Below are 10,619 nucleotides of genomic sequence, written 5' to 3'. Positions count from 1 at the left end.
CTCTTGAGGTTCTGGACCTTGTGTCTGAGCTCTTGCATGATCGGAGAGTTGTTGCTATCAGTACCCCCGAACGGACGCTTTTCTCGGGACCGGTCATGGGAGTTGTCTTGGCCAGAGGGGGTTTGTCGGTGCCTCCGAGAAGTTTCCATCCTCACCCTACCCATGAGGCGACCCCCTTGGCATTCGTTGTACCCACCTTCTCCTAGCTCGTCCTCTGGGTGAAAGAAAGCCTCCATAATAAGCTCGTGTTAGGTTGTCATAGATGGCGCCAATGTTTGTGAGTTCATCAAGTCGGTTGAGGAGAGATCGTTGGAAGTGAGGATCAGGACCTGAATGCATGAGCCGAGATGAGGAATCGAGCGTCTAAGGTGTCGGATGGTCGGTAGGTGGGGCCACCTTCAAGGACACTCCGATGCCAAAGTAAGAGTCTATACAATAAGGTGGCTAATTAAGGTGTTAGTGATGTACCTTGGGAGAGGGGTAGGTCCCTCTTCTTTATTCCTATCTTCTCGGGTGGGCCTTCCTCGTGCCAAGACCCAACCCTTTAGATGCTTCCGCCAGATAGCAAAATCCATTGAGGAGAGCAGAGCACGTGCATGGTGTCACACTGTACGGATGAGGAGTAGATCCGCTTGGTAGACCTTCAGCTGTTGGGCTGGGCCAAAACAATTTGGTAAGCTGGAAAAGATAAAAGAAAACTTTCGACGAAAGAGAAAAGTCAAGTTTACGGCAAAGCAGCTGATAGATTTTAAGAAAGCTCCAAGAATTAGGATGGAGTTGAGAAGGAGAACTTTACAAAGACCAAGAATCTCAGACTCAAACTCGGTAAAAGGAAGGCACACCCCTAGCCCGGTGAAAAAACACTCATACATGTAAATAAAATGGCATCCCGACTTGTCAAGTCAGGGAAAATAGATTCTCTCCTCAGGATCAGCTACTACGATCTCATATTTATTTTCATCTTTCTGATCTCTACGCAACCTATACTATCTACCGAAGGTCTCAGCATATTTATTATCAATAATAGGGAGAGAAAAAAGTACGGTTATATCTACCCAATCTAGGTCGGACGGGACTTTTGACGACATGTTGAGTATTACTTAATGAGACATAAAGTTATACCTACAAATACAATAAAATAAAATTATCACTACAAGTCGGCAAGTCAGGCAAGACAAATAAAACCATTCTAATAAAGCTACAAGAGGTCGAACCGGTTCCAACAGTCACAAAAGAACTTCAAAAGTTCTTAAAACCTCTTATGAACCAAAACATCAAACAACAACACTACAAGATGAAAATGACACCATTTTTGGAAGGAATAAGCAGCACCATTTGGGGACACCACAAGGCAAAACCCCTACTCAAATGCACAGCAAAGAAATAAAATATTCAAATAAAGGAAAACAACAAAGCAATCATGAAGAGCATACCAACAAAAAGTTGTAATCACTTACATAAAAGAGATGGTACCAGAAGCATATCACCCAGAACACAGATATAGAAAATAAAGTAAAAAAAAGTGAAAGAACCAACCTTAAAGGAATACATAGCGGAAAAATTCTCGAAAACAACAAATGGACGTACGTTCCAAACCCTTTGAGAAATTGAAAACGAAAGCATAAATTCAAGATAGAGAAATCTTGAAAACAAGAACGGTTGCAGCGAAGAAGATGAAAAGCTTGAAAAAGGAGAGTGATGATCAAAAAATGTTTCAGAAGAAGCGAAAAAGAAGAAAGAGAACAGGTTTGGGGTATTTATAAAGGTACCGGGGGCAAATGGGTAGTTTTTTCCCTCCTCATTAATGGCGTGCACGGTTACCAAAGTAACTGTAGAGAAACGTGTAAATGACTATAGAAAAACTTGACGCTACGAGTTTACGAAAACATGTCGAGTATCCCACCTAACCCTAGGAAGGCGACGTGCCCGACGTGATGCACTAACACACAAGAAATCATCCTAAAATGCTCAAGCAGGGACACTATTCATACCCTAACCCAAAAACATAGCGAGACCCAAAATGAATAAGTTCCAATTAAGGAATCAGACTCGGTCCACACCCACCCAACCTTATATATGTTAGACATAGCGACTATAGACTGGTCCTACTTATCCGAATAAGTAACCAACTCCTAAGATATCTTCCACTCATCTAGAAGGGGGATCTCAACAACTCCCTAACAAAAGAGAACGGTTATCCACCATCAAAGGTGGAACTACTCTAAAAGGTGATTATCAATTCTACTATAAATACACCGACACCTTCAGGTATATTCAGAATCCAATCTACTAAAAACCTGCTTAAAACCCTTGTTAACTTAAGTATCGGAGTCCCTTATAGGTACTACCTCCCACCTCCTCACGAGGAACTCAGGTTGCGGCACCTCGACACGAACAGAAGTTGGACGCTGCTCAAAAGGAGTATGGACCTCACATTCAGTCCTAAAAACAACCTAGTTTCAGATAACTTTTGAAACAATACCCTTTGTTATTGTCCTTTTTTTTTAATCATTTCTCTTCTTTTTTCTTCGACACATCATCATTATTTTCTTCTTCTTTTTTTTTCTAAAAAAGAAACAAAATGAAAAAGAACAGAAACAAAAAAATGTATTGGAAAAGCAACAAAAAAAAAAGAAGCAAAACAAATTGTAGCCGTAGAAGAAAAAATTATTTTTGTAGCAAAAATATTTTGTTTCGCAGCTAAAAATTTCTGTATTTTAAAATTTTTTTATAAAGAAAGAGAAAGAGAGATAATAAAAAAAAAAAGAAAATATGCAATTTATACGCGTTTTGTGTAAATGATTTTTGTTAGGCTAATTATTAATTAATTCAATTTGATTAGACTTAGATCCAGTTTGGATAAAGAGTTTAATTAAATTCTTTTTGATAAAATAGTTTAAACAATAAATAATTATATTAAAAGTAGTTTATAAATAAGTTATTTTGTATTTGAGTTTTTAGCTCTAAAAAAGTGCTTATTTTATAAAGATGTGATAAAAAGTAGTAGTATTATGAGAGAAGTCATTTTTTTTAATTTCTCTATAAATTCTTAAATAGCTTCTTAGAAAGCTGTAATTTAATTTTAAAAATTATACCAAACATTAATACTACTACTTTTTATAAATCAAAAAGCTCAAAACCAATTACTTCTAAAACTTTTCAACCAACCCTTAATTATTCCAAATGCTTATATGTGTAGCAATATCAAAAACTTGTTTTAGCTACGTAATTGTACAATTTATCAGCCACCAAACTATTTTCCTCAAAGGAAGGAAAAAAAAAACCAGAAAAAAAATCCGTAGTTAATTTAGCTACATTTGAGTCGAAAATCCAACTCATCCAAACAATCTTGATTAGTTCGTTTGAAATTAATCAAATAATAAATTTTCATTACGATTAAAAGTATTTTATTGGGGAAGAGTTTAGATAATATAATGTACTAACATACGGTCTTGTCTCTGTATTTTTTTTTCTCAAAACAAAATTCAAACATGACCAAAAAAAAATATAGAGAATCAATTTAGTTAGCTAACTTTAAGATTTAAAGTTAAAAATTTATAAATTAAATTCTAAAATTTAAAATAATTTTAAAAAATTGATTACTTAATAATACTCAAACCTAAAATAGTAAAATGTCTTTTTTATACAAGTCTTTTGTTTCATATTTTTTTTTTATAATTATTCAAACGGATTAATCCCATATCAAAACAAGCAAGTTCAAATCAAACCTCCAACCTCACTAATAAAGCTTTTGGCACAAATTAATAAGTGTCGTCTCTTGTATTATAAAATCCTTGGACAATTGATACCCTTATAAAAGCAAAACATCAACAAAAATAAAACATAAATGTGGCTTGGTAATCGTATTCGTATCATATAATATCAATTAGGCTGGACTAGACATTTTGGATCTTATATTTAGTCATATTTAAGTGTTATTTATAAAACAGGAATATTTTAAAAACAATTGCTGGAATAGCTCAGTTGGTTAGAGCGTGTGGCTGTTAACCACAAGGTCGGAGGTTCAAGCCCTCCTTCTAGCGTTTTGTTAAATTCAAACATTTCCTCAACTTCAATTTGTTTTTTGTTGGAAGTAAAGTCAACAAAACTAAAACTCTCTAGCCCTGGAATTAGCCCAACCAAAAACAGTAGGCCCATTAAAAAATAGACTCACAAGTTCCACCAACATAGCTAACATGAAACGTAGGCTTACGAAATCAGTCTCTCAACAAAAAACTAAGAAAGCTATTTTCAGTGTCTGCTTAGAGTACGTCAGATGATAATGGTTTTACTGTCAAATTTTTTTAGTTCTATTGGAATATTATTGGAGAAGAAGTGCATAAGGTAGTGGGCAGTTTTTTCGTCGGTAGAAGAGTGCTCATAGCCTTCAATCACATCTAAATCTGCCTAATACTAAAAATTCCAGATACTAAAGACACAGGTCACACCTATTAGCCTCTCTATTGGATTAAATTCATAAAATCCTAACTCAATTCTGAATACAACGTAGAATGGAATGAAGAATGACTACTCAATAATAACAGAATGGCAATGTATGGATTGATTTTAGATTCTATGTTTCTAACCTTATTTCTTTGTTTGAGGAATTGCAAGAGATTTTTATTTTATGCAAATTTAAATTTTATTTTATTTCTTTTTTAATTGCTCTTATAATATTTTTTACAAAATAAAAGTTCTTAACATATTTATATTTTTAGTCTACCACTTAATAAAAATATATAAATAAAAATAAATATACATAATATTAAATATAAATTATCTTTTGTGAACAACCACGACATATATTTATATATTTATTTTTTAAATTTTATGTTAGTTAAAATGATATTATCATGATTTTTTTTTGGGCAATTTACCATATTAAATAAACAGGCATCTAAATTTACCACAATACATATTTTGTAAAATGGATACCGAAATGCATTTTTTCATAAACAATGTAAACCGCGACAGGGGTCCCGTAGTTTATAAATGCACGTAATTCATTGCAGGGGTGTCGTTTACGCTCAAAGCAACGCAACACATAATCCGCGGTAGGGGTATCGCGGTTTATGTGTGTTTTGCAAACGTGCATAAACTGCTACAGGGGTCTATCGGTTTATACTTTGTCAAATTCCCTTATATATACCCCTCAAGATAGAGAAGGGGGCATTTGAGGTGAGTCATTTTCACACTTTCACAAATGGATAGTGAGGAGAGCTTGTTGGTTCTAGTCCACTGCTCTGGTAAAATAAAAAAAAAAATAACAGGCATGGTGTTAAGTTCACTGATAAAGAATCGCTGAGCGTGTTTATCCGTTCGATTGATACTTTGTCGGATCTAAAGAGGAACATATTGCAGAAGGCATGGTTGTGTGGGGTTAAGTCGGTGAAGAAGGTGTTCTACAAGATTCTGAGGGCGGTCGTGTCAAGTGGTATGCAGTATGAAACATTTTTGATAGGGTCGGATGAAGACATGGAGGTCTTGTTTCATTGTCGGCGGAGTTTTTCGGAGGTGAGAATACACGAGTTGTTTGCCAAGTTGGAAGACCGTGTTGACAGTTCAGGGGCTTCAGCGCCAAATCCCCAGTCGACGACGGTGGGGGTGCTTCTACTTTGATGCCTATCGTTGCAGCCAGTTGTCTCTTAGCTGCACCTCCACTTGTTCTAGGACCGGCAGCTAGAACACCTGGTTTGATTACTGGTCTTGTTGGAAGTGGTGAGCTAGATCACGTTGAGGACGCGATGCGGGAAGATGATTCGGACGATGAGCCCGATCACATATCGGGGGATAGTGAGGAGGAGACTCCGATGGTCCCACCTGCACCTCAGGGGCCATCCAGTGCTGGGTCCTACCAACAACCGCCCCATTTCTCAACGCTGAACCTGGAAGCAGTGAGTCAACAACAGGATGAGGCACACACCTTCGGAGGCCAAGGATTACACGAGGGCAATGCTCCTGGAGAATTTCAGGTTGGCCAATCTTTCCATACGAAGGAGGAAGCTGTGATGAGTGTTAAGGATTATAGCATTCGTCGTGGAGTTCAGTATCGGGTTATAGAATCAGATCATCTGAAGTATGTTGGGAGATGCAAGGAGTTTGGAAACAGCTGCACGTGGATGATCCGCGTGGCATTTCGCCAGCGCAAGGGTAACTGGGAGGTTAGAAAGTACAATGGAGCCCACACTTGCCTGGCCACTTCGATTTCGAGCGACCACCGACAGCTCGATTACCACGTGATTTGTCCAAGGATATATCCGTTGATTAGGGCGGATGTAACGGTTACGATAAAGGTGTTACAGGAAGCTACTGAGTCAACCTACGGATTCAGGCCTAGTTATAGGAAGGTATGGAAGGCAAAGCAGAAGACAGTCATACATATTTACGGGGATTGGAAAGAGTCGTATGCCGAGTTGCCCCAGTGGATCCTTGGGATGCAAGCAACGATGGACGGTTTCGAAGCTTTGTTGAAGACTTCTCCAGTGCGTGTAGGTGATGAGGTTGATGAGTCTACATAGTACTTTTATCGACTTTTCTGGACATTCCCTCCATGTGTTGAGGCTTTTAAACATTGCAAGTCACTAATCAGCATTGACGGTACGCATCTGTATGGAAAGTATGGCGGGACTTTGCTTCTGGCTATTGTGCAAGATGGAAACTCGAATATATTGCTAGTTGCGTTTGTACTTGTTGAGGGGGAGAATGCTGAGTCGTGGGCCTTTTTCTTATCCCACTTGCGTCAACATGTGACCCCACAAGAAGGGATTCTGGTGATCTCTGACAGACATAACGACATTAAAGCTGCACTAAAGGCACCAGACAGTGGTTGGAAACCGCCTCATACATATCGAGCGTATTGCATTCGACACATCGCAGCTAATTTTGCTCTCAGTTTCAAGGGTCAGGATGCAAGGCGGATGCTCGTGAATGCGGCGTATGCTAAGACTGAGGCCTAGTTTGACTACTGGTTTGATATTATGAGGACTGAGAATCCGGCCATGTGTGATTGGGCCAACCGACTTAAGTACGATAAGTGAACCCAACACCAGGATGGAGGCAGACGGTTCGGCCACATGACGACGAACATATCGGAGTGTGTCAACTCTGTATTGAAGGGGACACGGAATTTGCCGGTTACTGTACTTGTGAAATCCACATATAGGAGGTTAGCAGAGCTTTTTGTCGTCTGAGGGTAGACAGCAGAGGCACAGTTGGGATCAGGACAACTGTTTTGCCAGGCACTGGTCAAGGCGATAGAGTGCAACTTGAAAGATTCAAGGTGCTTCACGGTTACTCTGTTTGACCGACATCAGTTTGAGTATACCGTGGCTGAGACGATTCCTACCGGTAACTTTTCGCTTGGGACGTATCGGGTTTCCCTCAGAGATCGCACTTGTGACTGCGGGTACTTTCAAGCTCTCCATTACTTGTGCTGCCATGTGATTGCATGCTGTGCTCAATCCCGATTAGATTGGGCTACGTACGTCTATGAGGTTTATACCATGAGTAAGGTATTCAGCGTATAACAGATGGGGCTTTTGCCCCCTATTCCAGAGGGTCTGTGGCCACCGTACGCCGGTCTTACAATCGTTCCTGATCCTAACATGAGATGTGCCAGAGAAGGGCGACCCATGAATGAGGCTGATACTAGTCGGCCGAAGCGATGTGGGTTATGCAGACAGACAGGACACACTCGCAGGACTTGCCCTCAGCGAGGATCCTCCCTAAGTGCCGAGGCATAGGTGTCATTAGGTCATCATGCTTAGCTTTCATTTTTCTTTTCTTATTTGTGTTCTTTTTTCCTGTTTTAGTTGTACTTACTGTTAAGTAAAATTGTACTTTCTGTTTTAATTGTACTTATTGTTCCCATTTCTAATTTTGTTAGTAATTCTATGAGTTCAAGAGACTAATTTCAATTAAATCAAAGCAACAACCTATGTTGCGCCATACATAAAAAATGCAAACCAAAGTTTCTTCTAGAAACTCATCCTCCATGTAAAATGAACTAAGTCCACACTAAAGCATAAACCGCTAGACCCCTGTAGCGATTTATGCACGTTTGCAAAACACACATAAACCACAACACCCCTACCGCGGATTATGTGTTGCTTTGCTTTGAGCGTAAATCGCAACACCTCTGTAGCGGATTACGTGCATTCGTAAACTGCGGAACTCCTGTCGCGGTTTACATAGTTTATAAAAAAATGTATTTCGGTATCCATTTTACAAAATGTGTATTGTGGTAAATTTGAATGCCTATTTATTTAATATGGTAAATTGCCCTATATTTCATTATGCTATAAATAAAATAAAACACAAATTTTAAACACATAAAACAAATGTACTCGATACGTGAGAGATTACATGCTTAACATATCTTGTTTTACAATTTGTTGTTCTATTTAACCGATCCAAAACCCTATTACTCAAAAATAATATGCCAATTCTAATGTGTTACATTATTATTATGTATAAATGAATAGGCACTGCTATTTTAAATTCAAGTAATAACATATACTAATCTTGTTCTATGTATGCTGTGGTTGGGAGCTTAATTAAAAAAAATCAAATTCAAGTTTGTTCCGAAAAAATTTATCGTACGAAATCTAAAACATGGATTTGAAGATGTGAAAGAGGCCATTGTAAATGGGAAAGGTATTGAGGATAGTGGAGTAGAATGGCATTAGGACGTGTATTTTGGTGCCAAAGTAAAATGTCAATGCTTAGTACTTAGTACTAGCCAGAGCGCACATCGTTTAAGGAGCAACGAGGAAGCAAGTCCAAACACTATAAAATGAAGCAGCTATTAACATTATAAAATACAAAGTCATGTGTTAAGTATATAGCGAACTATTCTTTCGCCTTTTACTAAAAAATACCGTGTGCTTGTCACTTTAAATGATATACGATTTCAGCAATGTAGTGAAAAATATTTTTTTATTTAAGATGATGTTATGTTTATCTATTTCTCTTTATAATTACAAAGTATAGAATAATTTAATTTAGAAAAAATGTTTGGGGTATATTGATATAAAGGTATGTTGTTGGCATAAAAACATGGATTAAATTTTTTTATATAACAATAAAAAATTACACGTTAGATGTCCTTAATTTAGGTAATTTGGACTCAATTTATTTTTTTGTCTTTTTATTTATATCGTTTATATTATAAATAATTTAATTATGAATATATTTTGTTTATACTATAATAAGATAAAACACAAATTTTAAACACATACAATGAATGTACTCGTGAGAAATTACATACTTGACATATATTATTTTACAATTTGTTGTTCTATTTAACAGATTTAAAATCCTATCAGTCATGAATAATACGCCAATTCTAAAGTGTTGTTACATTAATATTATGTATGAATGAATAGGGTATCAACGTATACTAATCGTTGTTATTGATAACTTGTTCCATGTATATTGTGGTTAGGAGCTTAACTAAAAAAAATCTAAAACATGGATTTGAGAATGTGAAAGAAGCCATTATAAATGAGAAAGGTATCGAGGATAGTTAAGCAGTATCGCATTAAGATGTGTATTTTAGTGCGAAAGCGAAATGTCAGTATTTTACTTAGTACTAGCTAGAGCCTACATCGGAGCAACGATGAAGTAAGTCCGAACACTATAAAATGAAGCAGCTATTAACATTATAAAACACGGAGTCGTGTGTTAAGCACTTAGTGAATTTTTCTTGACATACGCTTATTTTTTAAGAAGATTCTCTATCTAAGAGAATTATACTCTTACATCAATTCTAAGAATTTTGCTAGGGAGACAATGAGAAATTTTGACAATGTGTATAATAGGAATTAGTCTAATAGAGATAAATAATAAAAATTTTTCCACAGATTATCCTAAATTCAAAAATTTTCATTTATATATTTCACATCAAATTTCAAATTTCAAATTTCCTAATTTTAAATTTTAAATTTTCAAAAAAATTTAATTAATTATTTCAAAAAAAAAATAATAATCTAAAATTCTAATTTACTAAACCATTTCACTCCAATATCCTCTTTTTTTCAACCGGCGGCCACCCCCACCTTCATCAATAATCATCCCACTTCACCTTCACTACTTGACTTGCCACACGCCACTCGCCCTTAGTAAAAATAATCATCCACATAAGAATAAAAATAATCATCCATTTACCTAATAAATTGAACATCCAACATATTTTAATTATATATAACTAAACTCAATCCAGTCAAAACAATAATCTACGTAAAAATTAAAATAACCATCAGTATACCATTAAAATAGAAGAAGAAGGAGATGAATAAATAGAAAAAGCAACTATGATCATCCAACAATTTAATTTTTATTAAAAAAGAAAAATGTATAATTTGCCATGTGAATCTTATGATTTGATGTAACCATAAAATGGAAAAGAGAAAGTATAGGGAGCAAATGAAATATTTGTACAATGTGTACAATGAAGGTTTAAGAATGTTCGATTCAGTATTAGAGATATAACCATTAGTATTATCTTTTCTCATCAGTTGAAGTTTTTGGGATGAGTGGTCTCATGACATGGTATCAGATTTCTAGATCCGAAAGGTCAAGAGTTCAATCCTTAGAGAACCCCAAAATCAGCTTAAGAG

At 36.3% G+C, this 10,619-nt stretch overlaps 2 non-coding genes across 2 annotated transcripts; both read left to right on the top strand.

The window, feature by feature from the left end:
- Positions 1 to 3,969: 3,969 nt before the first annotated feature.
- On the top strand, positions 3,970 to 4,043 carry TRNAN-GUU (transfer RNA asparagine (anticodon GUU)). The gene has a single exon. It is a non-coding gene; the product is annotated as a tRNA-Asn (tRNA).
- A 4,782-nt stretch (positions 4,044 to 8,825) lies between these two features.
- LOC112739719 (U5 spliceosomal RNA) lies at positions 8,826 to 8,944 on the top strand. Its single transcript, XR_003170655.1, has one exon. It is a non-coding gene; the product is annotated as a U5 spliceosomal RNA (small nuclear RNA).
- Positions 8,945 to 10,619: the final 1,675 nt, after the last annotated feature.

The sequence above is a fragment of the Arachis hypogaea genome, chromosome 13 (genome assembly GCF_003086295.3).
Source record: "Arachis hypogaea cultivar Tifrunner chromosome 13, arahy.Tifrunner.gnm2.J5K5, whole genome shotgun sequence".
In the NCBI taxonomy this organism is placed as follows: Eukaryota; Viridiplantae; Streptophyta; class Magnoliopsida; order Fabales; family Fabaceae; genus Arachis; species Arachis hypogaea.
Note: the sequence above shows the minus strand (reverse complement) of the source record. Positions and strands in the feature narration are given on the sequence as shown.